Here is a 6,620-nt window from a genome sequence, read left to right on the forward strand (position 1 = left end):
TTAATTCCTCCCAGCCTGACTCAGCCCAGTGACAGAAATATGCAATGTTTGACTCATGATAAGAGATATGTGCACAACCTTTACCTATTCAATATGGAAACATTATTTATCAAATGAATGTTTTGTGCGATGTGATGTGGGCCAATGGTCTTAAATACTGAATAAACTTACTTACTTACTTCTAGTTCGGATTGTAAAAGTATACAGGAAGTAACCTCTGTTATGCAGGCTGAGCAAAAAACAACAACACAAACAACTGACAATACTGTCCGCTGGGAGGGGAACTTTTCCGAAGCGGATGCAGAATCAGATGTCTTCTAGACAGGGGGGTAACTCAAAGAGGATAATGCTAGAGCTCGCTGCAGTGACGTCACCCGTGTCAGACATGGGGGCCTTCTTATCTTCATCTGCATGGCTGGCGTGCCACCATTTAAATTAACAATCTGAGCCACTGCCTTGCTCCCCAAGAGCTCTAGTATATCAAACACCACCCTACCCCCACATTTCAGTGCAAGCTTGTAGATTTCCTTCTAAGACCGCCGAGACACCTCCACGTGAGTCTCGAAAAGTACTTATCCGTCTGTTGAACTGCGTGTGTCTTGCCCTTTAGTTTCAGCTTCCTAGAGTGGGCACAAGCAGCCCACGAACTCTAGAACTAGATTAAAACATTAGCCTCTATGGTGCCGACTACGCCAATAGCTTTTTTGCGACTTCCTGCTTGATGAAGCCTAGACAGGAAGAAAAAGAACGTGTCCCAGAGTACCAAACTGTTGTTGGACAAAGAAACTGTCTCAATGTCTCAGTTGGGCAAACAAAATGTATCAACGTCTCCGTTGGACAAAGAAAATGTCTCACTGTCTCAGTTAGACAAAGAAAATATCTCAATGTTTCAGTAGCACAAATAACTCGTCTCATTGTCTCAGTTTGTTGTTCGAGCCACGTCCCAGAAACTTTGAGGTCACAATAATTATAGCGGAATTTTTGGGGGGTATATATTTTGTTTCAGAAGAGGTTTTATTGCGCTCGCAACTGCATAAGGTCATATGAGCGCCAGAAGATTAGAGGTATTACAACAAGAGAGTAACAAACATAAAAAAGAAGAAGGAGAGGAGATAAGGACGATAGATGTTTGGTAGGAAAGAAGAAGCAAACCACACCAGAGCACCCACCAACCACTCACAGTGTATGACGCACAACACTGATAAACATTTTGACATGAAAAGATAGCCGGCCCTGTGTCACATAATGTACCATATTTTCTTAATTAAGTCCATTATCTTTAATAATTAAAAAGTGTGGAGAACTCCCCCCACCCCGCTGAAAAAAACGATCTTTCAGCAGACAGGTTTTGTAAGAGTGCATGCGAGTGGCGATAACGAGAGTACAGTCTGACACTGGGACGTCGAGAGAACAACTGGGCGGTCAGAACTTGCCTCATGACCTGGGTTATCGCGCGATCTGTTACGTCAGTCTCAACACACCCGAGTTTGTCTGTCTGTTGTTATACCCAATGCACACTGCTACAAGTCTGACCAATGCTTCATTTGATAAAGTTTGATACAGTTGAGAGGGCCTAGATTTTCTTTCATGGAGGGACAAAAAAGCTACTACGATGTTGGCACAATTTGATCAAATCTCCCAACGTCAAAACCGGGCGGTGTTCCTGACTGATGTGTCTTTAGGCCGTTCCCAAAGGCGGGACATTAACATGTTCTTTTGCACAGTGGAATTTTAAATGGGCTGATTCTTCAATGTCATGCTCATAACTGTGCCTGAACTGCAACGGAAAACTGCTGCTTTTTCTTTTGTAATCCCTACTTTCATCATTTTTCTTTACTTCTTTTGTATGTTTGTCACCCTCTTGTAACCTGCTATTTCCGGGGTGCCTTGATAGTCAAAGCAGACTTTGTGCTGTTGGAGCTAGAGATGTGAGCAGAGTAAACCTGATTCCCTCTAAGGACTTCTTTGTTGACATCCACCCCTTGGCGCTCATGTGACCTTATAAAATTGCGAACGCCGTAAAAACTGTACTAAAACTGAACTAAATCTGAATAAATAGATATTGTGAATTATCAAGTTCTAAATAATGAGTCTGTTTTGACGAAAACAGCAAATCAGAATCCTACTACACATAGCAGGGTCAGATCTTTCGTACGCACAAGGAATGCCATAGAACCCCAAAAGGATTTGGCGATAAAATTTGACGAAGAACAACAAGCAATAATTTATTTTAAAAATATATAGCATGACATTACTCAATTCGATCCGACTCGTCCCGATCCGACCCGACCCGACACGATCAGATCATATATTTGACCAATGGGCATTCATAATTAGGCTGACCCTGTCACACTTAGCATAAAGTCCACCTGCCATTCCTCTAAGGAGCTTGTAAAAAGGTCCTTATTCTGAGCCCCCCCCCCCCCCCGGTACAGTTGCACTAACTCTGACAGACTGTGTTCCATGACCCCGATAAACATTACTGGAGAGACTGTTTCTGTTTGGGGGAAACACCTGCCGAGAATTGTTTCACTTTTTTATATTTTTCCTTATCTGAAATAGCTGTCCATTTTGTGCATCAACTCACAATACTGGCGACGGTAGTCTAGTGGTTAGGCTGTTGGGCTCGTAACTGAACGGTCGCGAGTTCAAACACTGTAGGGGGCCTGTCGTTGTGTCCTTGAGAAAGGTAACTGACGTAAATGTTTCTCGTTTCACTTAGATGAGAGTGGATACCTGGCTATAGATAGCGAAATATTGCATCGGTTTATTTCAATAAGAGTAGGATTCGGCCGCCACCAGGGCAAAATTCAAAATTCTCTACAAACTGAAAATGTTTAATGTGTCCCGTGCGTTCATAATATGACCTTATGCAATAGCGAGCGCCGTAACACACTTACAAAAAAATCAGTTTACTAGTGTTTGAGCACGCGTAATCGGCTCCTTGCCCTGTATACATCCCGGAAAGCCGAGAATGTTTCTGAGACTTTTAGGGTCTGTTGGGGTGATAATACATTTAGTCCTATAGCGCATAGAGCTTGCCGTAGAGTGCGGATGTACGCAATAGCAATGCTGTTATTATTAATCATACTATAATAATCAATTGTAGTAGTACAGTAGTAGTACAGTGGAACCCGGATTCAACAAAGTCGTCGGACTTGACCTTTAATTTGGATGGATCCGAGAGTTCGTTTTAGCATATTACATGCGGTTTTTGTGTGGATTATTATAAGCACCGAGCAAGTAATGTATACTCTCCCTGACTTCCTCAATCAAAAGTAGATGGGTTTCAAATGAGAGGCATTTTCGTTTCTTTGATGCGATACCGATGAAAAATGGTGAAATGGTATAGGTTTAACGCCCCTATCAACACTATTAGGTTATTTAAGAGGCGGGACCTCCGAGTTTAACGTCTATCTCCGAAAGGACTGAGCCAAATTGGAAATTCGTGTAAAGTGCCTTTCCCAAGGCCACAACGTCGGACCGAGCTGAGGCTCGAACCCCCGAACCCGCAATTTCATGATTACGAATTACGAGTCCGGTAGCCTAACCAGTAGGCTACCGACGCCACATACCAAAGAAATGCTGGAAAAGTCTAGGAAAATACACTAAACGCTACCAAACAATCTCTATGCAAAAAGTCCAATCAGTTCAAATACACGCCTGTGTCATCTATCATCTATGACATATTGTTTGCCGAACAAGCTGTGTTACAGTGTAGAGCCTTGTATACCACAACAATTGATTCCACAGACCAGTGCTCAATGTATTCATTACGTAATCCATGTCAGGAAAAGCTTATCATTCTAACTTTGATGTGTAGGCTGGGAGAAAAATGACCAGTGCACTGTGACGCGTTTGTAATCAAACCTGTATCTTCCCCTGTATCTACTGAAAACTGATTTTCCACTCCCCTGACTGCTTGTGCCCACCACCACCACCCCTTTCCCTCCACACACACTCACACTTACACACACACACACACACACACACACACACACACGCACTCACTCACACAAGGATACACACGGACAAACAAATACAGACATAAAATAATATTGTGTTATACGCAGACAAACAAAGTCTCGAAGAGGTTGAAATGGAGAGGTTATGATGTAGTGAATAGGTGAACTATGGTCATGTGGTATGAGGATGAGGAAATGAGGTAGGGGATGGAAGTGAGGGATGGGATTGAAGAATGAGGGTTTAAGGATTTGGTGGGGCTGAGGTGGAGAGATTGTGGAGGTAGGTGGGGGTGATAGGTGGAGGGGAGAGGTGGGATTGGAAAATGGGAGGAGGGACGATAGCGAGGGATGGGAATGAGGGATGGGGATGAGGGATGGGGAAGAGGGATGGGGATGAGGGATTGGAAAAGAGAGCACAGAGTAGAGACTGGTCAAGTATGTTTGAGTGGGGAAGTGGGGGGGGGGGAGTGGAGAGGATTCATATCAAACTATTCTACACTTTTAAGATTTTCAAAGTAAACATTTTTCTTCAAAGTTTGGTTTTCTTGTCGTCTGAGACAACTCCGAGAACATAACCCTCTCCTATCTCGGCCATGTTTAATCAAAGCCCTGAAAGGGTGGATGCAGTTTCTCGGTATTTAAACACAGAGCTGGTACTTTTTGTGTTTTCTATTCTGCTTTGTTTCGTTTTTTAAAAATAATTTCGTTTTCAATTTCCTTTTTTCTAAACGGGGTATGGGAAGGTGGGTTGGAAAAGAGGGGGGGGGGGGTTGGGGTGTTGGAATTTTCGGCCAAGGATTCGGGCTGCTATTGTATGGACAGTTTTTTCCTTGTGATAAAGTCCTTGCACGCAACTTAGTTTTTTTTTCGGTCAAATTTTGTCAACCGAGGAAATTCGGAACAGCTTTTTTTGGGAGCAGATTAATGCAGAGATTGTCCAGTGAGAACCCTTAACCGCTTTATCCTGACAGCTGACGTAAGGTCAAGGACATGGAGCGTCACCGACAGTCTCCAATCTGTCTCAGCTTTTGCAAAGTTTGTTTACGTATTGATTTGTTCCGGTATGCGGTACCGTGGAACGTAGGCTGAGATTGGCCTTCAGTGGAGATCAGATAGAAGAAGCCAAGGGAGATAACGACACAATTTTGTCAGAGGCCTAGAGAAGATGGTTTGCAGTTGCTGCGTCGATGAACTACATTGGACCACCAAAAAAAAAATAATTTAAAAAAAGAATAACCAGTGCCATTAATAAGTTGGAAATTTAAATTTCCTTCTCTTTCTTGTCTAGGTGAAATTGTGTTTTGAACTATCCAGGAAAATAGCTATAATATATTTTCGACAAGCTTTTCTTTCCCCATAAAACGATTTTTTTTCTATCGAAAGAAAAAACTGTTTCGTTCTTTTAAGAATTGTACTTACGTTATGTACCTTTGCTGGCTTTTTTGTTATTGGGCATTTAAACTTTGACAAAACGTTTCTTGAGCATATGCAAATGATATCACTGAATAAGACTATTGTCATTTAAAAAAACAAAACAGCAACAACAACAACAACAACAACAACAGCAACAACAACAACAACAACAACAACAACAACAACAACAACAAGAACACAACAACAATAAGAACAACAACAATAAGAACAACAACAATAAGAACAACAACAATAACAGCAACAACAAAAACGACAACATTTTGATTGGCGACAATATTATAATATCACATTTTTTTCGAACTTCCCAATGACGAGGAAAGTTGCATTTCTCTTATCGGGTTTGAATCAATGACAGGATGACCGGCCGGTTCTTCATCCGGGCATATCTCGGTGGCTCGTGCTCCCTGTGAGGGTTTATGGAGCGTCAATGGAAAATTTGATGTCGCGGTGTTAAGACATCCACACCAAGCGTTTTTCCATCTCCAGCAGAGAATTTGTCGTCCTAGTCTTTGGATTTGTCGTGCTTGTGATGGGATTGTTGCCTTAGTGTAGACATTTGTCGTCTTAGACACTTAGTGTTGAGAATTGTCGTCCCGAGAGTTTACACTTCCGCGTCCAACATTCGTCCATCTCTAATAGAGCACATGTCTTCCTAGCGTTGGGATTTGTTGTCCTGGAATTTATACATCAACGTCCGAGATTTTCCCACATCTAACAGAGGATTTGTTACCCTACAATCTGGATTTGTCGTCTTAGAGTTGGAAAATCAACGTCCGAGATTTTCCTTAATCCTACAGAGGATTTGTCGCCATATAGTTCGGGATTTGTCCTCTAAACGTTGGGACATTCACGTCAGAGGTTTTTCCTCCCCCACGTCCGGACGTTCACGTCTTCTGTCTGTGCCAGTTGTCCCTGCTGTCCTTGGCTGCTCTCCAAAGTCAGAACGCGATACTCAGGGCTTTTACAAAAAATGAAAAAACAAAACAGCTTTAAGTAAAAAATACTTTCTGAGGATTGAACATCAACGAAAGATAAGCAAGGCCGGCCATTGCATGTTGGGAGATTTCTTCGTCTGTAGAGAGAACAATGTATCAGTTGATAGAACCCTGTATCTATTAACAGAGCTCTGTATCTGTTGAGAGTACCCTGTATTTGTTGAGCGTTTTCTTTAATGAGAGAACTCTGTATCTATTGAGAGAACTCTGTACTTGTATGTTGAGA

This window comes from Aplysia californica, unplaced genomic scaffold, assembly GCF_000002075.1.
Source record: "Aplysia californica isolate F4 #8 unplaced genomic scaffold, AplCal3.0 scaffold00097, whole genome shotgun sequence".
Classification (NCBI taxonomy): Eukaryota; Metazoa; Mollusca; class Gastropoda; order Aplysiida; family Aplysiidae; genus Aplysia; species Aplysia californica.